The sequence below is a fragment of the Humulus lupulus genome, chromosome 1 (assembly GCF_963169125.1).
Source record: "Humulus lupulus chromosome 1, drHumLupu1.1, whole genome shotgun sequence".
NCBI classification, from domain to species: domain Eukaryota; kingdom Viridiplantae; phylum Streptophyta; class Magnoliopsida; order Rosales; family Cannabaceae; genus Humulus; species Humulus lupulus.
The window spans coordinates 2,273,630-2,299,019 of NC_084793.1; positions in this window are offsets into that span (position 1 = coordinate 2,273,630).

The window sequence follows — 25,390 nt, forward strand, 5'->3', positions numbered from 1 at the left end:
TTCCCCTCAAAAAGGGGAATTTTTTTTTAAATGTTGAATTAAGGCTCCGTTTCGACTCCAATATATTCATTTACCCATGAGATCTCTTGGGGAAAATTATCGAACGAGTTGAACACGAGGGTAATACATTTTGGAGAAATTAGTGAAATCTCCAATTCACCAAAGGGGTACCCCTTTCAGAAATCTTCGATTTCTCTAATATGGATTCGAGCAAGGTTTTGATAATGAATTCTAAAGAATACAAGAGGGTCATGGTCACAAAAGTTGTAGCCCTATGTCTTTGGGTTCTATGTATAAAATTTCGTGCAAATCCGGGGTGTGTATAGGGTGATACAGTCAAAATACTGAGGGATGTACGAATATTAGGAAAAAAACTTGTGAAAATTCCACTCAAAAAGGGGAATATTTTTTTAAATGTTGAATTAAGGCTCCGTTTCGACTCCAATATATTCATTTACCCAAGAGATCTCTTGGGGAAAAATATCGAACGAGTTGAACACGAGGGTAATACATTTCGGAGAAATTAGTGAAATCTCCAATTCACCAAAGGGGTACCCCTTTCAGAAATCTTCGATTTCTCTAATATGGATTCGAGCAAGGTTTTGATATTGAATACTAAAGAATACAAGAGGGTCATGGTCACAAAAGTTGTAGCCCTATGTCTTAGGGATCTATGTATAAAATTTCGTGCAAATCCGGGGTGTGTATAGGGTGATACAGTCAAAATACTGAGGGATGTACGAATATTAGGAAAAAAACTTGTGAAAATTCCCCTCAAAAAGGGGAATTTTTTTTTAAATGTTGAATTAAGGCTCCGTTTCGACTCCAATATATTCATTTACCCATGAGATCTCTTGGGGAAAATTATCGAACGAGTTGAACACGAGGGTAATACATTTTGGAGAAATTAGTGAAATCTCCAATTCACCAAAGGGGTACCCCTTTCAGAAATCTTCGATTTCTCTAATATGGATTCGAGCAAGGTTTTGATAATGAATTCTAAAGAATACAAGAGGGTCATGGTCACAAAAGTTGTAGCCCTATGTCTTCGGGTTCTATGTATAAAATTTCGTACAAATCCGGGGTGTGTATAGGGTGATACAGTCAAAATACTGAGGGATGTACGAATATTAGGAAAAAAACTTGTGAAAATTCCACTCAAAAAGGGGAATTTTTTTTTAAATGTTGAATTAAGGCTCCGTTTCGACTCCAATATATTCATTTACCCATGAGATCTCTTGGGGAAAATTATCGAACGAGTTGAACACGAGGGTAATACATTTCGGAGAAATTAGTGAAATCTCCAATTCACCAAAGGGGTACCCCTTTCAGAAATCTTCGATTTCTCTAATATGGATTCGAGCAAGGTTTTGATAATGAATTCTAAAGAATACAAGAAGGTCATGGTCACAAAAGTTGTAGCCCTATGTCTTCGGGTTCTATGTATAAATTTCGTGCAAATCCGGGGTGTGTATAGGTTGATACAGTCAAAATACTGAGGGATGTACGAATATTAGGAAAAAAACTTGTGAAAATTCCACTCAAAAAGGGGAATATTTTTTTAAATGTTGAATTAAGGCTCCGTTTCGACTCCAATATATTCATTTACCCATGAGATCTCTTGGGGAAAATTATCGAACGAGTTGAACACGAGGGTAATACATTTCGGAGAAATTAGTGAAATCTCCAATTCACCAAAGGGGTACCCCTTTCAGAAATCATCGATTTCTCTAATATGGATTCGAGCAAGGTTTTGATAATGAATTCTAAAGAATACAAGAGGGTCATGGTCACAAAAGTTGTAGCCCTATGTCTTCGGGTTCTATGTATAAAATTTCGTGCAAATCCGGGGTGTGTATAGGTTGATACAGTCAAAATACTGAGGGATGTACGAATATTAGGAAAAAAACTTGTGAAAATTCCACTCAAAAAGGGGAATATTTTTTTAAATGTTGAATTAAGGCTCCGTTTCGACTCCAATATATTCATTTACCCATGAGATCTCTTGGGGAAAAATATCGAACGAGTTGAACACGAGGGTAATACATTTCGGAGAAATTAGTGAAATCTCCAATTCACCAAAGGGGTACCCCTTTCAGAAATCTTCGATTTCTCTAATATGGATTCGAGCAAGGTTTTGATATTGAATACTAAAGAATACAAGAGGGTCATGGTCATAAAAGTTGTAGCCCTATGTCTTAGGGATCTATGTATAAAATTTCGTGCAAATCCGGGGTGTGTATAGGGTGATACAGTCAAAATACTGAGGGATGTACGAATATTAGGAAAAAAACTTGTGAAAATTCCACTCAAAAAGGGGAATTTTTTTTTAAATGTTGAATTAAGGCTCCGTTTCGACTCCAATATATTCATTTACCCATGAGATCTCTTGGGGAAAATTATCGAACGAGTTGAACACGAGGGTAATACATTTTGGAGAAATTAGTGAAATCTCCAATTCACCAAAGGGGTACCCCTTTCAGAAATCATCGATTTCTCTAATATGGATTCGAGCAAGGTTTTGATAATGAATTCTAAAGAATACAAGAGGGTCATGGTCACAAAAGTTGTAGCCCTATGTCTTCGGGTTCTATGTATAAAATTTCGTGCAAATCCGGGGTGTGTATAGGGTGATACATTCAAAATACTGAGGGATGTACGAATATTAGGAAAAAAACTTGTGAAAATTCCACTCAAAAAGGGGAATATTTTTTTAAATGTTGAATTAAGGCTCCGTTTCGACTCCAATATATTCATTTACCCATGAGATCTCTTGGGGAAAAATATCGAACGAGTTGAACACGAGGGTAATACATTTCGGAGAAATTAGTGAAATCTCCAATTCACCAAAGGGGTACCCCTTTCAGAAATCTTCGATTTCTCTAATATGGATTCGAGCAAGGTTTTGATATTGAATACTAAAGAATACAAGAGGGTCATGGTCACAAATGTTGTAGCCCTATGTCTTAGGGATCTATGTATAAAATTTCGTGCAAATCCGGGGTGTGTATAGGGTGATACAGTCAAAATACTGAGGGATGTACGAATATTAGGAAAAAAACTTGTGAAAATTCCCCTCAAAAAGGGGAATTTTTTTTTAAATGTTGAATTAAGGCTCCGTTTCGACTCCAATATATTCATTTACCCATGAGATCTCTTGGGGAAAATTATCGAACGAGTTGAACACGAGGGTAATACATTTTGGAGAAATTAGTGAAATCTCCAATTCACCAAAGGGGTACCCCTTTCAGAAATCTTCGATTTCTCTAATATGGATTCGAGCAAGGTTTTGATAATGAATTCTAAAGAATACAAGAGGGTCATGGTCACAAAAGTTGTAGCCCTATGTCTTCGGGTTCTATGTATAAAATTTCGTACAAATCCGGGGTGTGTATAGGGTGATACAGTCAAAATACTGAGGGATGTACGAATATTAGGAAAAAAACTTGTGAAAATTCCACTCAAAAAGGGGAATTTTTTTTTAAATGTTGAATTAAGGCTCCGTTTCGACTCCAATATATTCATTTACCCATGAGATCTCTTGGGGAAAATTATCGAACGAGTTGAACACGAGGGTAATACATTTTGGAGAAATTAGTGAAATCTCCAATTCACCAAAGGGGTACCCCTTTCAGAAATCTTCGATTTCTCTAATATGGATTCGAGCAAGGTTTTGATAATGAATTCTAAAGAATACAAGAAGGTCATGGTCACAAAAGTTGTAGCCCTATGTCTTCGGGTTCTATGTATAAATTTCGTGCAAATCCGGGGTGTGTATAGGTTGATACAGTCAAAATACTGAGGGATGTACGAATATTAGGAAAAAAACTTGTGAAAATTCCACTCAAAAAGGGGAATATTTTTTTAAATGTTGAATTAAGGCTCCGTTTCGACTCCAATATATTCATTTACCCATGAGATCTCTTGGGGAAAATTATCGAACGAGTTGAACACGAGGGTAATACATTTCGGAGAAATTAGTGAAATCTCCAATTCACCAAAGGGGTACCCCTTTCAGAAATCTTCGATTTCTCTAATATGGATTCGAGCAAGGTTTTGATAATGAATTCTAAAGAATACAAGAGGGTCATGGTCACAAAAGTTGTAGCCCTATGTCTTCGGGTTCTATGTATAAAATTTCGTGCAAATCCGGGGTGTGTATAGGTTGATACAGTCAAAATACTGAGGGATGTACGAATATTAGGAAAAAAACTTGTGAAAATTCCACTCAAAAAGGGGAATTTTTTTTTAAATGTTGAATTAAGGCTCCGTTTCGACTCCAATATATTCATTTACCCATGAGATCTCTTGGGGAAAAATATCGAACGAGTTGAACACGAGGGTAATACATTTCGGAGAAATTAGTGAAATCTCCAATTCACCAAAGGGGTACCCCTTTCAGAAATCTTCGATTTCTCTAATATGGATTCGAGCAAGGTTTTGATATTGAATACTAAAGAATACAAGAGGGTCATGGTCATAAAAGTTGTAGCCCTATGTCTTAGGGATCTATGTATAAAATTTCGTGCAAATCCGGGGTGTGTATAGGGTGATACAGTCAAAATACTGAGGGATGTACGAATATTAGGAAAAAAACTTGTGAAAATTCCACTCAAAAAGGGGAATTTTTTTTTAAATGTTGAATTAAGGCTCCGTTTCGACTCCAATATATTCATTTACCCATGAGATCTCTTGGGGAAAATTATCGAACGAGTTGAACACGAGGGTAATACATTTTGGAGAAATTAGTGAAATCTCCAATTCACCAAAGGGGTACCCCTTTCAGAAATCTTCGATTTCTCTAATATGGATTCGAGCAAGGTTTTGATAATGAATTCTAAAGAATACAAGAGGGTCATGGTCACAAAAGTTGTAGCCCTATGTCTTCGGGTTCTATGTATAAAATTTCGTGCAAATCCGGGGTGTGTATAGGGTGATACAGTCAAAATACTGAGGGATGTACGAATATTAGGAAAAAAACTTGTGAAAATTCCACTCAAAAAGGGGAATATTTTTTTAAATGTTGAATTAAGGCTCCGTTTCGACTCCAATATATTCATTTACCCATGAGATCTCTTGGGGAAAAATATCGAACGAGTTGAACACGAGGGTAATACATTTCGGAGAAATTAGTGAAATCTCCAATTCACCAAAGGGGTACCCCTTTCAGAAATCTTCGATTTCTCTAATATGGATTCGAGCAAGGTTTTGATATTGAATACTAAAGAATACAAGAGGGTCATGGTCACAAATGTTGTAGCCCTATGTCTTAGGGATCTATGTATAAAATTTCGTGCAAATCCGGGGTGTGTATAGGGTGATACAGTCAAAATACTGAGGGATGTACGAATATTAGGAAAAAAACTTGTGAAAATTCCACTCAAAAAGGGGAATTTTTTTTTAAATGTTGAATTAAGGCTCCGTTTCTACTCCAATATATTCATTTACCCATGAGATCTCTTGGGGAAAAATATCGAACGAGTTGAACTCGAGGGTAATACATTTTGGAGAAATTAGTGAAATCTCCAATTCACCAAAGGGGTACCCCTTTCAGAAATCTTCGATTTCTCTAATATGGATTCGAGCAAGGTTTTGATAATGAATACTAAAGAATACAAGAGGGTCATGGTCACAAAAGTTGTAGCCCTATGTCTTAGGGTTCTATGTATAAAATTTCGTGCAAAGCTGGGGTGTGTATAGGGTGATACATTCAAAATACTGAGGGATGTACGAATATTAGGAAAAAAACTTGTGAAAATTCCACTCAAAAAGGGGAATTTTTTTTTAAATGTTGAATTAAGGCTCCGTTTCGACTCCAATATATTCATTTACCCATGAGATCTCTTGGGGAAAATTATCGAACGAGTTGAACACGAGGGTAATACATTTTGGAGAAATTAGTGAAATCTCCAATTCACCAAAGGGGTACCCCTTTCAGAAATCTTCGATTTCTCTAATATGGATTCGAGCAAGGTTTTGATAATGAATTCTAAAGAATACAAGAAGGTCATGGTCACAAAAGTTGTAGCCCTATGTCTTCGGGTTCTATGTATAAATTTCGTGCAAATCCGGGGTGTGTATAGGTTGATACAGTCAAAATACTGAGGGATGTACGAATATTAGGAAAAAAACTTGTGAAAATTCCACTCAAAAAGGGGAATTTTTTTTTAAATGTTGAATTAAGGCTCCGTTTCGACTCCAATATATTCATTTACCCATGAGATCTCTTGGGGAAAAATATCGAACGAGTTGAACACGAGGGTAATACATTTCGGAGAAATTAGTGAAATCTCCAATTCACCAAAGGGGTACCCCTTTCAGAAATCTTCGATTTCTCTAATATGGATTCGAGCAAGGTTTTGATATTGAATACTAAAGAATACAAGAGGGTCATGGTCACAAAAGTTGTAGCCCTATGTCTTAGGGATCTATGTATAAAATTTCGTGCAAATCCGGGGTGTGTATAGGGTGATACAGTCAAAATACTGAGGGATGTACGAATATTAGGAAAAAAACTTGTGAAAATTCCCCTCAAAAAGGGGATTTTTTTTTTAAATGTTGAATTAAGGCTCCGTTTCGACTCCAATATATTCATTTACCCATGAGATCTCTTGGGGAAAAATATCGAACGAGTTGAACACGAGGGTAATACATTTCGGAGAAATTAGTGAAATCTCCAATTCACCAAAGGGGTACCCCTTTCAGAAATCTTCGATTTCTCTAATATGGATTCGAGCAAGGTTTTGATATTGAATACTAAAGAATACAAGAGGGTCATGGTCACAAAAGTTGTAGCCCTATGTCTTAGGGATCTATGTATAAAATTTCGTGCAAATCCGGGGTGTGTATAGGGTGATACAGTCAAATACTGAGGGATGTACGAATATTAGGAAAAAAACTTGTGAAAATTCCCCTCAAAAAGGGGAATTTTTTTTTAAATGTTGAATTAAGGCTCCGTTTCGACTCCAATATATTCATTTACCCATGAGATCTCTTGGGGAAAAATATCGAACGAGTTGAACACGAGGGTAATACATTTTGGAGAAATTAGTGAAATCTCCAATTCACCAAAGGGGTACCCCTTTCAGAAATCTTCGATTTCTCTAATATGGATTCGAGCATGGTTTTGATAATGAATACTAAAGAATACAAGAGGGTCATGGTAACAAAAGTTGTAGCCCTATGTCTTAGGGTTCTATGTATAAAATTTTGTGCAAATCCGGGGTGTGTATAGGGTGATACAGTCAAAATACTGAGGGATGTACGAATATTAGGAAAAAAACTTGTGAAAATTCCCCTCAAAAAGGGGAATATTTTTTTAAATGTTGAATTAAGGCTCCGTTTCGACTCCAATATATTCATTTACCCATGAGATCTCTTGGGGAAAATTATCGAACGAGTTGAACACGAGGGTAATACATTTCGGAGAAATTAGTGAAATCTCCAATTCACCAAAGGGGTACCCCTTTCAGAAATCTTCGATTTCTCTAATATGGATTCGAGCAAGGTTTTGATAATGAATTCTAAAGAATACAAGAGGGTCATGGTCACAAAAGTTGTAGCCCTATGTCTTCGGGTTCTATGTATAAAATTTCGTGCAAATCCGGGGTGTGTATAGGTTGATACAGTCAAAATACTGAGGGATGTACGAATATTAGGAAAAAAACTTGTGAAAATTCCACTCAAAAAGGGGAATATTTTTTTAAATGTTGAATTAAGGCTCCGTTTCGACTCCAATATATTCATTTACCCATGAGATCTCTTGGGGAAAAATATCGAACGAGTTGAACACGAGGGTAATACATTTCGGAGAAATTAGTGAAATCTCCAATTCACCAAAGGGGTACCCCTTTCAGAAATCTTCGATTTCTCTAATATGGATTCGAGCAAGGTTTTGATATTGAATACTAAAGAATACAAGAGGGTCATGGTCACAAATGTTGTAGCCCTATGTCTTAGGGATCTATGTATAAAATTTCGTGCAAATCCGGGGTGTGTATAGGGTGATACAGTCAAAATACTGAGGGATGTACGAATATTAGGAAAAAAACTTGTGAAAATTCCACTCAAAAAGGGGAATTTTTTTTTAAATGTTGAATTAAGGCTCCGTTTCTACTCCAATATATTCATTTACCCATGAGATCTCTTGGGGAAAAATATCGAACGAGTTGAACTCGAGGGTAATACATTTTGGAGAAATTAGTGAAATCTCCAATTCACCAAAGGGGTACCCCTTTCAGAAATCTTCGATTTCTCTAATATGGATTCGAGCAAGGTTTTGATAATGAATACTAAAGAATACAAGAGGGTCATGGTCACAAAAGTTGTAGCCCTATGTCTTAGGGTTCTATGTATAAAATTTCGTGCAAAGCTGGGGTGTGTATAGGGTGATACATTCAAAATACTGAGGGATGTACGAATATTAGGAAAAAAACTTGTGAAAATTCCACTCAAAAAGGGGAATTTTTTTTTAAATGTTGAATTAAGGCTCCGTTTCGACTCCAATATATTCATTTACCCATGAGATCTCTTGGGGAAAATTATCGAACGAGTTGAACACGAGGGTAATACATTTTGGAGAAATTAGTGAAATCTCCAATTCACCAAAGGGGTACCCCTTTCAGAAATCTTCGATTTCTCTAATATGGATTCGAGCAAGGTTTTGATAATGAATTCTAAAGAATACAAGAAGGTCATGGTCACAAAAGTTGTAGCCCTATGTCTTCGGGTTCTATGTGTAAATTTCGTGCAAATCCGGGGTGTGTATAGGTTGATACAGTCAAAATACTGAGGGATGTACGAATATTAGGAAAAAAACTTGTGAAAATTCCACTCAAAAAGGGGAATTTTTTTTTAAATGTTGAATTAAGGCTCCGTTTCGACTCCAATATATTCATTTACCCATGAGATCTCTTGGGGAAAAATATCGAACGAGTTGAACACGAGGGTAATACATTTCGGAGAAATTAGTGAAATCTCCAATTCACCAAAGGGGTACCCCTTTCAGAAATCTTCGATTTCTCTAATATGGATTCGAGCAAGGTTTTGATATTGAATACTAAAGAATACAAGAGGGTCATGGTCACAAAAGTTGTAGCCCTATGTCTTAGGGATCTATGTATAAAATTTCGTGCAAATCCGGGGTGTGTATAGGGTGATACAGTCAAAATACTGAGGGATGTACGAATATTAGGAAAAAAACTTGTGAAAATTCCCCTCAAAAAGGGGAATTTTTTTTTAAATGTTGAATTAAGGCTCCGTTTCGACTCCAATATATTCATTTACCCATGAGATCTCTTGGGGAAAAATATCGAACGAGTTGAACACGAGGGTAATACATTTCGGAGAAATTAGTGAAATCTCCAATTCACCAAAGGGGTACCCCTTTCAGAAATCTTCGATTTCTCTAATATGGATTCGAGCAAGGTTTTGATATTGAATACTAAAGAATACAAGAGGGTCATGGTCACAAAAGTTGTAGCCCTATGTCTTAGGGATCTATGTATAAAATTTCGTGCAAATCCGGGGTGTGTATAGGGTGATACAGTCAAATACTGAGGGATGTACGAATATTAGGAAAAAAACTTGTGAAAATTCCCCTCAAAAAGGGGAATTTTTTTTTAAATGTTGAATTAAGGCTCCGTTTCGACTCCAATATATTCATTTACCCATGAGATCTCTTGGGGAAAAATATCGAACGAGTTGAACACGAGGGTAATACATTTTGGAGAAATTAGTGAAATCTCCAATTCACCAAAGGGGTACCCCTTTCAGAAATCTTCGATTTCTCTAATATGGATTCGAGCATGGTTTTGATAATGAATACTAAAGAATACAAGAGGGTCATGGTAACAAAAGTTGTAGCCCTATGTCTTAGGGTTCTATGTATAAAATTTTGTGCAAATCCGGGGTGTGTATAGGGTGATACAGTCAAAATACTGAGGGATGTACGAATATTAGGAAAAAAACTTGTGAAAATTCCCCTCAAAAAGGGGAATATTTTTTTAAATGTTGAATTAAGGCTCCGTTTCGACTCCAATATATTCATTTACCCATGAGATCTCTTGGGGAAAATTATCGAACGAGTTGAACACGAGGGTAATACATTTCGGAGAAATTAGTGAAATCTCCAATTCACCAAAGGGGTACCCCTTTCAGAAATCTTCGATTTCTCTAATATGGATTCGAGCAAGGTTTTGATAATGAATTCTAAAGAATACAAGAGGGTCATGGTCACAAAAGTTGTAGCCCTATGTCTTCGGGTTCTATGTATAAAATTTCGTGCAAATCCGGGGTGTGTATAGGTTGATACAGTCAAAATACTGAGGGATGTACGAATATTAGGAAAAAAACTTGTGAAAATTCCACTCAAAAAGGGGAATTTTTTTTTAAATGTTGAATTAAGGCTCCGTTTCGACTCCAATATATTCATTTACCCATGAGATCTCTTGGGGAAAAATATCGAACGAGTTGAACACGAGGGTAATACATTTCGGAGAAATTAGTGAAATCTCCAATTCACCAAAGGGGTACCCCTTTCAGAAATCTTCGATTTCTCTAATATGGATTCGAGCAAGGTTTTGATATTGAATACTAAAGAATACAAGAGGGTCATGGTCACAAAAGTTGTAGCCCTATGTCTTAGGGATCTATGTATAAAATTTCGTGCAAATCCGGGGTGTGTATAGGGTGATACAGTCAAAATACTGAGGGATGTACGAATATTAGGAAAAAAACTTGTGAAAATTCCACTCAAAAAGGGGAATATTTTTTTAAATGTTGAATTAAGGCTCCGTTTCGACTCCAATATATTCATTTACCCATGAGATCTCTTGGGGAAAAATATCGAACGAGTTGAACACGAGGGTAATACATTTCGGAGAAATTAGTGAAATCTCCAATTCACCAAAGGGGTACCCCTTTCAGAAATCTTCGATTTCTCTAATATGGATTCGAGCAAGGTTTTGATATTGAATACTAAAGAATACAAGAGGGTCATGGTCACAAATGTTGTAGCCCTATGTCTTAGGGATCTATGTATAAAATTTCGTGCAAATCCGGGGTGTGTATAGGGTGATACAGTCAAAATACTGAGGGATGTACGAATATTAGGAAAAAAACTTGTGAAAATTCCACTCAAAAAGGGGAATTTTTTTTTAAATGTTGAATTAAGGCTCCGTTTCTACTCCAATATATTCATTTACCCATGAGATCTCCTGGGGAAAAATATCGAACGAGTTGAACTCGAGGGTAATACATTTTGGAGAAATTAGTGAAATCTCCAATTCACCAAAGGGGTACCCCTTTCAGAAATCTTCGATTTCTCTAATATGGATTCGAGCAAGGTTTTGATAATGAATACTAAAGAATACAAGAGGGTCATGGTCACAAAAGTTGTAGCCCTATGTCTTAGGGTTCTATGTATAAAATTTCGTGCAAAGCCGGGGTGTGTATAGGGTGATACATTCAAAATACTGAGGGATGTACGAATATTAGGAAAAAAACTTGTGAAAATTCCACTCAAAAAGGGGAATTTTTTTTTAAATGTTGAATTAAGGCTCCGTTTCGACTCCAATATATTCATTTACCCATGAGATCTATTGGGGAAAAATATCGAACGAGTTGAACACGAGGGTAATACATTTTGGAGAAATTAGTGAAATCTCCAATTCACCAAAGGGGTACCCCTTTCAGAAATCTTCGATTTCTCTAATATGGATTCGAGCAAGGTTTTGATAATGAATTCTAAAGAATACAAGAGGGTCATGGTCACAAAAGTTGTAGCCCTATGTCTTTGGGTTCTATGTATAAAATTTCGTGCAAATCCGGGGTGTGTATAGGGTGATACAGTCAAAATACTGAGGGATGTACGAATATTAGGAAAAAAACTTGTGAAAATTCCACTCAAAAAGGGGAATTTTTTTTTAAATGTTGAATTAAGGCTCCGTTTCGACTCCAATATATTCATTTACCCATGAGATCTCTTGGGGAAAATTATCGAACGAGTTGAACACGAGGGTAATACATTTTGGAGAAATTAGTGAAATCTCCAATTCACCAAAGGGGTACCCCTTTCAGAAATCTTCGATTTCTCTAATATGGATTCGAGCAAGGTTTTGATAATGAATTCTAAAGAATACAAGAGGGTCATGGTCACAAAAGTTGTAGCCCTATGTCTTCGGGTTCTATGTATAAAATTTCGTGCAAATCCGGGGTGTGTATAGGTTGATACAGTCAAAATACTGAGGGATGTACGAATATTAGGAAAAAAACTTGTGAAAATTCCACTCAAAAAGGGGAATTTTTTTTTAAATGTTGAATGAAGGCTCCGTTTCGACTCCAATATATTCATTTACCCATGAGATCTCTTGGGGAAAAATATCGAACGAGTTGAACACGAGGGTAATACATTTCGGAGAAATTAGTGAAATCTCCAATTCACCAAAGGGGTACCCCTTTCAGAAATCTTCGATTTCTCTAATATGGATTCGAGCAAGGTTTTGATATTGAATACTAAAGAATACAAGAGGGTCATGGTCACAAAAGTTGTAGCCCTATGTCTTAGGGATCTATGTATAAAATTTCGTGCAAATCCGGGGTGTGTATAGGGTGATACAGTCAAAATACTGAGGGATGTACGAATATTAGGAAAAAAACTTGTGAAAATTCCCCTCAAAAAGGGGAATTTTTTTTTAAATGTTGAATTAAGGCTCCGTTTCGACTCCAATATATTCATTTACCCATGAGATCTCTTGGGGAAAAATATCGAACGAGTTGAACACGAGGGTAATACATTTCGGAGAAATTAGTGAAATCTCCAATTCACCAAAGGGGTACCCCTTTCAGAAATCTTCGATTTCTCTAATATGGATTCGAGCAAGGTTTTGATATTGAATACTAAAGAATACAAGAGGGTCATGGTCACAAAAGTTGTAGCCCTATGTCTTAGGGATCTATGTATAAAATTTCGTGCAAATCCGGGGTGTGTATAGGGTGATACAATCAAATACTGAGGGATGTACGAATATTAGGAAAAAAACTTGTGAAAATTCCCCTCAAAAAGGGGAATTTTTTTTTAAATGTTGAATTAAGGCTCCGTTTCGACTCCAATATATTCATTTACCCATGAGATCTCTTGGGGAAAATTATCGAACGAGTTGAACACGAGGGTAATACATTTTGGAGAAATTAGTGAAATCTCCAATTCACCAAAGGGGTACCCCTTTCAGAAATCTTCGATTTCTCTAATATGGATTCGAGCAAGGTTTTGATAATGAATTCTAAAGAATACAAGAGGGTCATGGTCACAAAAGTTGTAGCCCTATGTCTTCGGGTTCTATGTATAAAATTTCGTGCAAATCCGGGGTGTGTATAGGTTGATACAGTCAAAATACTGAGGGATGTACGAATATTAGGAAAAAAACTTGTGAAAATTCCACTCAAAAAGGGGAATTTTTTTTTAAATGTTGAATTAAGGCTCCGTTTCGACTCCAATATATTCATTTACCCATGAGATCTCTTGGGGAAAAATATCGAACGAGTTGAACACGAGGGTAATACATTTCGGAGAAATTAGTGAAATCTCCAATTCACCAAAGGGGTACCCCTTTCAGAAATCTTCGATTTCTCTAATATGGATTCGAGCAAGGTTTTGATATTGAATACTAAAGAATACAAGAGGGTCATGGTCACAAAAGTTGTAGCCCTATGTCTTAGGGATCTATGTATAAAATTTCGTGCAAATCCGGGGTGTGTATAGGGTGATACAGTCAAAATACTGAGGGATGTACGAATATTAGGAAAAAAACTTGTGAAAATTCCCCTCAAAAAGGGGAATTTTTTTTTAAATGTTGAATTAAGGCTCCGTTTCGACTCCAATATATTCATTTACCCATGAGATCTCTTGGGGAAAAATATCGAACGAGTTGAACACGAGGGTAATACATTTCGGAGAAATTAGTGAAATCTCCAATTCACCAAAGGGGTACCCCTTTCAGAAATCTTCGATTTCTCTAATATGGATTCGAGCAAGGTTTTGATATTGAATACTAAAGAATACAAGAGGGTCATGGTCACAAAAGTTGTAGCCCTATGTCTTAGGGATCTATGTATAAAATTTCGTGCAAATCCGGGGTGTGTATAGGGTGATACAATCAAATACTGAGGGATGTACGAATATTAGGAAAAAAACTTGTGAAAATTCCCCTCAAAAAGGGGAATTTTTTTTTAAATGTTGAATTAAGGCTCCGTTTCGACTCCAATATATTCATTTACCCATGAGATCTCTTGGGGAAAAATATCGAACGAGTTGAACACGAGGGTAATACATTTTGGAGAAATTAGTGAAATCTCCAATTCACCAAAGGGGTACCCCTTTCAGAAATCTTCGATTTCTCTAATATGGATTCGAGCATGGTTTTGATAATGAATACTAAAGAATACAAGAGGGTCATGGTAACAAAAGTTGTAGCCCTATGTCTTAGGGTTCTATGTATAAAATTTTGTGCAAATCCGGGGTGTGTATAGGGTGATACAGTCAAAATACTGAGGGATGTACGAATATTAGGAAAAAAACTTGTGAAAATTCCACTCAAAAAGGGGAATTTTTTTTTAAATGTTGAATTAAGGCTCCGTTTCGACTCCAATATATTCATTTCCCCATGAGATCTCTTGGGGAAAATTATCGAACGAGTTGAACACGAGGGTAATACATTTTGGAGAAATTAGTGAAATCTCCAATTCACCAAAGGGGTACCCCTTTCAGAAATCTTCGATTTCTCTAATATGGATTCGAGCAAGGTTTTGATAATGAATTCTAAAGAATACAAGAGGGTCATGGTCACAAAAGTTGTAGCCCTATGTCTTCGGGTTCTATGTATAAAATTTCGTGCAAATCCGGGGTGTGTATAGGGTGATACAGTCAAAATACTGAGGGATGTACGAATATTAGGAAAAAAACTTGTGAAAATTCCACTCAAAAAGGGGAATATTTTTTTAAATGTTGAATTAAGGCTCCGTTTCGACTCCAATATATTCATTTACCCATGAGATCTCTTGGGGAAAAATATCGAACGAGTTGAACACGAGGGTAATACATTTCGGAGAAATTAGTGAAATCTCCAATTCCCCAAAGGGGTACCCCTATCAGAAATCTTCGATTTCTCTAATATGGATTCGAGCAATGTTTTGATAGTGAATCCTAAAGAATATGCGAGGGTCATGGGCACAAAATTTGTAGGCCTATGTCTTAGGGTTCTATGTATAAAGTTTCGTACGAATCCGAGGTGTGTTGAGGGTGAAACAGTCAAAATACTGAGAGATGTACGAATATAAGGAAAAAACTTTCGAAAATTGCCATCAAAAAGGGGTATTTTTTTAGAAATGTTGACTTAAGTCTCCGTTTCGACTCCAATATATTCATTTACCCATGAGATCTCTTGGGGAAAAATATCGAACGAGTTGAACACGAGGGTAATACATTTCGGAGAAATTAGTGAAATCTCCAATTCCCCAAAGGGGTACCCCTTTCAGAAATCTTCGATTTCTCTAATATGGATTCGACCAATTTTTTGATAGTGAATACTAAATAATATGCGAGAGTCATGGGCACAAAAGTTGTAGGCCTATGTCTTAGGGTTCTATGTATAAAGTTTCATACGAATCCGAGGTTTGTTTAGGGTGCAACTGTCAAAATACTGAGAGATGTACGAATATAAGGAAAAAACTTTCAAAAATTGCCATCAAAAAGGGGAATTTTATTAGAAATGTTGACTTAAGTCTCCGTTTCGACTCGAATATATTCATTTACCCATGAGATCTCTTGGGGAAAAATATCGAACGAGTTGAACACGAGGGTAATACATTTCGGAGAAATTAGTGAAATCTCCAATTCCCCAAAGGGGTACCCCTTTCAGAAATTTTTGATTTCTCTAATATGGATTCGACCAATTTTTTGATAGTGAATACTAAATAATATGCGAGGGTCATGGGCACAAAAGTTGTAGGTCTATGTCTTAGGGTTCTATGTATAAAGTTTCGTACGAATCCGAGGTTTGTTAAGGGTGAAACAGTAAAAATTCTGAGAGATGTACGAATATAAGGAAAATACTTTCAAAAATTGCCATCAAAAAGGGGAATTTTTTTAGAAATGTTGACTTAAGTCTCCGTTTCGACTCCAATATATTCATTTACCCATGAGATCTCTTGGGGAAAAATATCGAACGAGTTGAACACGAGGGTAATACATTTCGGAGAAATTAGTGAAATCTCCAATTCCCCAAAGGGGTACCCCTTTCAGAAATCTTCGATTTCTCTAATATGGATTCGAGCAATGATTTGATAGTGAATCCTAAAGAATATGCGAGGGTCATGGGCACAAAATTTGTAGGCCTATGTCTTAGGGTTCTATGTATAAAGTTTCGTACGAATCCGAGGTGTGTTGAGGGTGAAACAGTCAAAATACTGAGAGATGTACGAATATAAGGAAAAAACTTTCGAAAATTGCCATCAAAAAGGGGTATTTTTTTAGAAATGTTGACTTAAGTCTCCGTTTCGACTCCAATATATTCATTTACCCATGAGATCTCTTGGGGAAAAATATCGAACGAGTTGAACACGAGGGTAATACATTTCGGAGAAATTAGTGAAATCTCCAATTCCCCAAAGGGGTACCCCTTTCAGAAATCTTCGATTTCTCTAATATGGATTCGACCAATTTTTTGATAGTGAATACTAAATAATATGCGAGAGTCATGGGCACAAAAGTTGTAGGCCTATGTCTTAGGGTTCTATGTATAAAGTTTCATACGAATCCGAGGTTTGTTTAGGGTGCAACTGTCAAAATACTGAGAGATGTACGAATATAAGGAAAAAACTTTCAAAAATTGCCATCAAAAAGGGGAATTTTATTAGAAATGTTGACTTAAGTCTCCGTTTCGACTCGAATATATTCATTTACCCATGAGATCTCTTGGGGAAAAATATCGAACGAGTTGAACACGAGGGTAATACATTTCGGAGAAATTAGTGAAATCTCCAATTCCCCAAAGGGGTACCCCTTTCAGAAATTTTTGATTTCTCTAATATGGATTCGACCAATTTTTTGATAGTGAATACTAAATAATATGCGAGGGTCATGGGCACAAAAGTTGTAGGTCTATGTCTTAGGGTTCTATGTATAAAGTTTCGTACGAATCCGAGGTTTGTTAAGGGTGAAACAGTAAAAATTCTGAGAGATGTACGAATATAAGGAAAATACTTTCAAAAATTGCCATCAAAAAGGGGAATTTTTTTAGAAATGTTGACTTAAGTCTCCGTTTCGACTCCAATATATTCATTTACCCATGAGATCTCTTGGGGAAAAATATCGAACGAGTTGAACACGAGGGTAATACATTTCGGAGAAATTAGTGAAATCTCCAATTCCCCAAAGGGGTACCCCTTTCAGAAATCTTCGATTTCTCTAATATGGATTCGAGCAATGATTTGATAGTGAATCCTAAAGAATATGCGAGGGTCATGGGCACAAAATTTGTAGGCCTATGTCTTAGGGTTCTATGTATAAAGTTTCGTACGAATCCGAGGTGTGTTGAGGGTGAAACAGTCAAAATACTGAGAGATGTACGAATATAAGGAAAAAACTTTCGAAAATTGCCATCAAAAAGGGGAATTTTTTTTGAAAAGTTGACTTAAGTCTCCGTTTCGACTCCAATATATTCATTTACCCATGAGATCATTTAGGGAAATATATCGAACGAGTTGAACACGAGGGTAATACATTTCGGAGAAATTAGTGAAATCTCCAATTCACCAAAGGGGTACCCCTTTCAGAAATCTTCGATTTCTCTAATATGGATTCGAGCAATGATTTGATAGTGAATCCTAAATAATATGCGAGGGTCATGGGCACAAAATTTGTAGGCCTATGTCTTAGGGTTCTATGTATAAAGTTTCGTACGAATCCGAGGTGTGTTGAGGGTGAATACAGTCAAAATACTGAGAGATTTACGAATATAAGGAAAAAACTTGCGAAAATTGCCATCAAAAAGGGGTATTTTTTTAGAAATGTTGACTTAAGTCTCCGTTTCGACTCCAATATATTCATTTACCCATGAGATCTCTTGGGGAAAAATATCGAACGAGTTGAACACGAGGGTAATACATTTCGGAGAAATTAGTGAAATCTCCAATTCCCCAAAGGGGTACCCCTATCAGAAATCTTCGATTTCTCTAATATGGATTCGAGCAATGTTTTGATAGTGAATCCTAAAGAATATGCGAGGGTCATGGGCAAAAAATTTGTAGGCCTATGTCTTAGGGTTCTATGTATAAAGTTTCGTACGAATCCGAGGTGTGTTGAGGGTGAAACAGTAAAAATACTGAGAGATGTACGAATATAAGGAAAAAACTTTCAAAAATTGCCATCAAAAAGGGGAATTTTATTAGAAATGTTGACTTAAGTCTCCGTTTCGACTCCAATATATTCATTTACCCATGAGATCTCTTGGGGAAATATATCGAACGAGTTGAACACGAGGGTAATACATTTCGGAGAAATTAGTGAAATCTCCAATTCCCCAAAGGGGTACCCCTATCAGAAATCTTCGATTTCTCTAATATGGATTCGAGCAATGTTTTGATAGTGAATCCTAAAGAATATGCGAGGGTCATGGGCACAAAATTTGTAGGCCTATGTCTTAGGGTTCTATGTATAAAGTTTCGTACGAATCCGAGGTGTGTTGAGGGTGAAACAGTAAAAATACTGAGAGATGTACGAATATAAGGAAAAAACTTTCGAAAATTGCCATCAAAAAGGGGTATTTTTTTAGAAATGTTGACTTAAGTCTCCGTTTCGACTCCAATATATTCATTTACCCATGAGATCTCTTGGGGAAAAATATCGAACGAGTTGAACACGAGGGTAATACATTTCGGAGAAATTAGTGAAATCTCCAATTCCCCAAAGGGGTACCCCTTTCAGAAATCTTCGATTTCTCTAATATGGATTCGACCAATTTTTTGATAGTGAATACTAAATAATATGCGAGGGTCATGGGCACAAAAGTTGTAGGTCTATGTCTTAGGGTTCTATGTATAAAGTTTCGTACGAATCCGAGGTTTGTTAAGGGTGAAACAGTAAAAATACTGAGAGATGTACGAATATAAGGAAAATACTTTCAAAAATTGCCATCAAAAAGGGGAATTTTTTTAGAAATGTTGACTTAAGTCTCCGTTTCGACTCCAATATATTCATTTACCCATGAGATCTCTTGGGGAAAAATATCGAACGAGTTGAACACGAGGGTAATACATTTCGGAGAAATTAGTGAAATCTCCAATTCCCCAAAGGGGTACCCCTTTCAGAAATCTTCGATTTCTCTAATATGGATTCGAGCAATGTTTTGATAGTGAATCCTAAAGAATATGCGAGGGTCATGGGCACAAAATTTGTAGGCCTATGTCTTAGGGTTCTATGTATAAAGTTTCGTACGAATCCGAGGTGTGTTGAGGGTGAAACAGTCAAAATACTGAGAGATGTACGAATATAAGGAAAAAACTTTCGAAAATTGCCATCAAAAAGGGGTATTTTTTTAGAAATGTTGACTTAATTCTCCGTTTCGACTCCAATATATTCATTTACCCATGAGATCTCTTGGGGAAAAATATCGAACGAGTTGAACACGAGGGTAATACATTTCGGAGAAATTAGTGAAATCTCCAATTCCCCAAAGGGGTACCCCTTTCAGAAATTTTCGATTTCTCTAATATGGATTCGAGCAATTTTTTGATAGTGAATACTAAAGAATATGCGAGGGTCATGGGCACAAAAGTTGTAGGCCTATGTCTTAGGGTTCTATGTATAAAGTTTCATACGAATCCGAGGTTTGTTAAGGGTGAAACAGTCAAAATGCTGAGAGATGTACGAATATAAGGAAAATACTTTCAAAAATTGCCATCAAAAAGGGGAATTTTTTTAGAAATGTTGACTTAAGTCTCCGTTTCGACTCCAATATATTCATTTACCCATGAGATCTCTTGGGGAAAAATATCGAACGAGTTGAACACGAGGGTAATACATTTCGGAGAAATTAGTGAAATCTCCAATTCCCCAAAGGGGTACCCCTTTCAGAAATCTTCGATATCTCTAATATGGATTCGAGCAATGTTTTGATAGTGAATCCTAAAGAATATGCGAGGGTCATGGGCACAAAATTTGTAGGCCTATGTCTTAGGGTTCTATGTATAAAGTTTCGTACGAATCCGAGGTGTGTTGAGGGTGAAACAGTCAAAATACTGAGAGATGTACGAATATAAGGAAAAAACTTTCGAAAATTGCCATCAAAAAGGGGTATTTTTTTAGAAATGTTGACTTAATTCTCCGTTTCGACTCCAATATATTCATTTACCCATGAGATCTCTTGGGGAAAAATATCGAACGAGTTGAACACGAGGGTAATACATTTCGGAGAAATTAGTGAAATCTCCAATTCCCCAAAGGGGTACCCCTTTCAGAAATTTTCGATTTCTCTAATATGGATTCGAGCAATTTTTTGATAGTGAATACTAAAGAATATGCGAGGGTCATGGGCACAAAAGTTGTAGGCCTATGTCTTAGGGTTCTATGTATAAAGTTTCATACGAATCCGAGGTTTGTTAAGGGTGCAACTGTCAAAATACTGAGAGATGTACGAATATAAGGAAAAAACTTTCAAAAATTGCCATCAAAAAGGGGAATTTTATTAGAAATGTTGACTTAAGTCTCCGTTTCGACTCCAATATATTCATTTACCCATGAGATCTCTTGGGGAAAAATATCGAACGAGTTGAACACGAGGGTAATACATTTCGGAGAAATTAGTGAAATCTCCAATTCCCCAAAGGGGTACCCCTTTCAGAAATCTTCGATTTCTCTAATATGGATCCGTGCAATGTTTTGATAGTGAATACTAAAGAATATGCGAGGGTCATGGGCACAAAATTTGTAGGCCTATGTCTTAGGGTTCTATGTATAAAGTTTCGTACGAATCCGAGGTTTGTTAAGGGTGAAACAGTCAAAATGCTGAGAGATGTACGAATATAAGGAAAATACTTTCAAAAATTGCCATCAAAAAGGGGAATTTTTTTAGAAATGTTGACTTAAGTCTCCGTTTCGACTCCAATATATTCATTTACCCATGAGATCTCTTGGGGAAAAATATCGAACGAGTTGAACACGAGGGTAATACATTTCGGAGAAATTAGTGAAATCTCCAATTCCCCAAAGGGGTACCCCTTTCAGAAATCTTCGATTTCTCTAATATGGATTCGAGCAATGTTTTGATAGTGAATCCTAAAGAATATGCGAGGGTCATGGGCACAAAATTTGTAGGCCTATGTCTTAGGGTACTATGTATAAAGTTTCGTACGAATCCGAGGTGTGTTGAGGGTGAAACAGTCAAAATACTGAGAGATGTACGAATATAAGGAAAAAACTTTCGAAAATTGCCATCAAAAAGGGGAATTTTTTTAGAAATGTTGACTTAAGTCTCCGTTTCGTCTCCAATATATTCATTTACCCATGAGATCTCTTGGGGAAAAATATCGAACGAGTTGAACACGAGGGTCATACATTTCGGAGAAATTAGGGAAATCTCCAATTCACCAAAGGGGTACCCCTTTCAGAAATCTTCGATTTCTCTAATATGGATCCATGCAATGTTTTGATAGTGAATAATAAAGAATATGCGAGGTTCATCAGCACAAAAGTTGTGGCCCTATGTCTTAGGGTTTAATGTATAAAGTTTCGTACAAATCCGAGGAGAGTAGAGGGTGAAACATTCTAAATACTGATAGATGTACGAATATAAGGAAAAAACTTGCGAAAATTGCCATCAAAAAGGGGAATTTTTTTTGAAATGTTGACTTAAGTCTCCGTTTCGACTCCAATATATTCATTTACCCATGAGATCATTTAGGGAAATATATCGAACGAGTTGAACACGAGGGTAATACATTTCGGAGAAATTAGTGAAATCTCCAATTCACCAAAGGGGTACCCCTTTCAGAAATCTTCGATTTCTCTAATATGGATTCGAGCAATGATTTGATAGTGAATCCTAAATAATATGCGAGGGTCATGGGCACAAAATTTGTAGGCCTATGTCTTAGGGTTCTATGTATAAAGTTTCGTACGAATCCGAGGTGTGTTGAGGGTGAATACAGTCAAAATACTGAGAGATTTACGAATATAAGGAAAAAACTTGCGAAAATTGCCATCAAAAAGGGGTATTTTTTTAGAAATGTTGACTTAAGTCTCCGTTTCGACTCCAATATATTCATTTACCCATGAGATCTCTTGGGGAAAAATATCGAACGAGTTGAACACGAGGGTAATACATTTCGGAGAAATTAGGGAAATCTCCAATTCACCAAAGGGGTACCCCTTTCAGAAATCTTCGATTTCTCTAATATGGATCCGTGCAATGTTTTGATAGTGAATACTAAAGAATATGCGAGGGTCATGGGCACAAAATTTGTAGGCCTATGTCTTAGGGTTCTATGTATAAAGTTTCGTACGAATCCGAGGTGTGTTGAGGGTGAAACAGTCAAAATACTGAGAGATGTACGAATATAAGGAAAAAACTTTCGAAAATTGCCATCAAAAAGGGGAATTTTTTTAGAAATGTTGACTTAAGTCTCCGTTTCGACTCCAATATATTAATTTACCCATGAGATCTCTTGGGGAAAAATATCGAACCTGTTGAACTCGAGGGTAATACATTTCAGAGAAATTAGTGAAATCTCCAATTCACCAAAGGGGTACCCCTTTCAGAAATCTTTGATTTCTCTAATATGGATTCGAGCAATGATTTGATAGTGAATCCTAAATAATATGCGAGGGTCATGGGCACAAAATTTGTAGGCCTATGTCTTAGGGTTCTATGTATAAAGTTTCGTACGAATCCGAGGTGTGTTGAGGGTGAATACAGTCAAAATACTGAGAGATTTACGAATATAAGGAAAAAACTTGCGAAAATTGCCATCAAAAAGGGGTATTTTTTTAGAAATGTTGACTTAAGTCTCCGTTTCGACTCCAATATATTCATTTACCCATGAGATCTCTTGGGGAAAAATATCGAACGAGTTGAACACGAGGGTAATACATTTCGGAGAAATTAGTGAAATCTCCAATTCCCCAAAGGGGTACCCCTTTCAGAAATCTTCGATTTCTCTAATATGGATTCGAGCAATTTTTTGATAGTGAATACTAAATAATATGCGAGGGTCATGGGCACAAAAGTTGTAGGCCTATGTCTTAGGGTTCTATGTATAGAGTTTCGTACGAATCCGAGGTTTGTTCAGGGTGAAACAGTCAAAATACTGAGAGATGTACGAATATAAGGAAAATACTTTCAAAAATTGCCATCAAAAAGGGGAATTCTTTTAGAAATGTTGACTTAAGTCTCCGTTTCGACTCCAATATATTCATTTACCCATGAGATCTCTTGGGGAAAAATATCGAACGAGATGAACAAGAGGGTAATACATTTCGGAGAAATTAGTGAAATCTCCAATTCCCCAAAGGGGTACCCCTTTCAGAAATCTTCGATTTCTCTAATATGGATTCGAGCAATGTTTTGATAGTGAATCCTAAATAATATGCGAGGGTCATGGGCACAAAATTTGTAGGCCTATGTCTTAGGGTTCTATGTATAAAGTTTCGTACGAATCCGAGGTGTGTTGAGGGTGAATACAGTCAAAATACTGAGAGATTTACGAATATAAGGAAAAAACTTGCGAAAATTGCCATCAAAAAGGGGTATTTTTTTAGAAATGTTGACTTAAGTCTCCGTTTCGACTCCAATATATTCATTTACCCATGAGATCTCTTGGGGAAAAATATCGAACGAGTTGAACACGAGGGTAATACATTTCGGAGAAATTAGTGAAATCTCCAATTCCCCAAAGGGGTACCCCTTTCAGAAATCTTCGATTTCTCTAATATGGATTCGAGAAATTTTTTGATAGTGAATACTAAATAATATGCGAGGGTCATGGGCACAAAAGTTGTAGGCCTATGTCTTAGGGTTCTATGTATAAAGTTTCGTACGAATCCGAGGTTTGTTAAGGGTGAAACAGTCAAAATACTGAGAGATGTACGAATATAAGGAAAATACTTTCAAAAATTGCCATCAAAAAGGGGAATTTTTTTAGAAATGTTGACTTAAGTCTCCGTTTCAACTCCAATATATTCATATACCCATGAAATCTCTTGGGGAAAAATATCGAACGAGTTGAACACGAGGGTAATACATTTCGGAGAAATTAGGGAAATCTCCAATTCACCAAAGGGGTACCCCTTTCAGAAATCTTCGATTTCTCTAATATGGATCCGTGCAATGTTTTGATAGTGAATACTAAAGAATATGCGAGGGTCATGGGCACAAAATTTGTAGGCCTATGTCTTAGGGTTCTATGTATAAAGTTTCGTACGAATCCGAGGTGTGTTGAGGGTGAAACAGTCAAAATACTGAGAGATGTACGAATATAAGGAAAAAACTTTCGAAAATTGCCATCAAAAAGGGGAATTTTTTTAGAAATGTTGACTTAATTCTCCGTTTCGACTCCAATATATTAATTTACCCATGAGATCTCTTGGGGAAAAATATCGAACCTGTTGAACACGAGGGTAATACATTTCAGAGAAATTAGTGAAATCTCCAATTCACCAAAGGGGTACCCCTTTCAGAAATCTTTGATTTCTCTAATATGGATTCGAGCAATGATTTGATAGTGAATCCTAAATAATATGCGAGGGTCATGGGCACAAAATTTGTAGGCCTATGTCTTAGGGTTCTATGTATAAAGTTTCGTACGAATCCGAGGTGTGTTGAGGGTGAATACAGTCAAAATACTGAGAGATTTACGAATATAAGGAAAAAACTTGCGAAAATTGCCATCAAAAAGGGGTATTTTTTTAGAAATGTTGACTTAAGTCTCCGTTTCGACTCCAATATATTCATTTACCCATGAGATCTCTTGGGGAAAAATATCGAACGAGTTGAACACGAGGGTAATACATTTCGGAGAAATTAGTGAAATCTCCAATTCCCCAAAGGGGTACCCCTTTCAGAAATCTTCGATTTCTCTAATATGGATTCGAGCAATTTTTTGATAGTGAATACTAAATAATATGCGAGGGTCATGGGCACAAAAGTTGTAGGCCTATGTCTTAGGGTTCTATGTATAGAGTTTCGTACGAATCCGAGGTTTGTTCAGGGTGAAACAGTCAAAATACTGAGAGATGTACGAATATAAGGAAAATACTTTCAAAAATTGCCATCAAAAAGGGGAATTCTTTTAGAAATGTTGACTTAAGTCTCCGTTTCGACTCCAATATATTCATTTACCC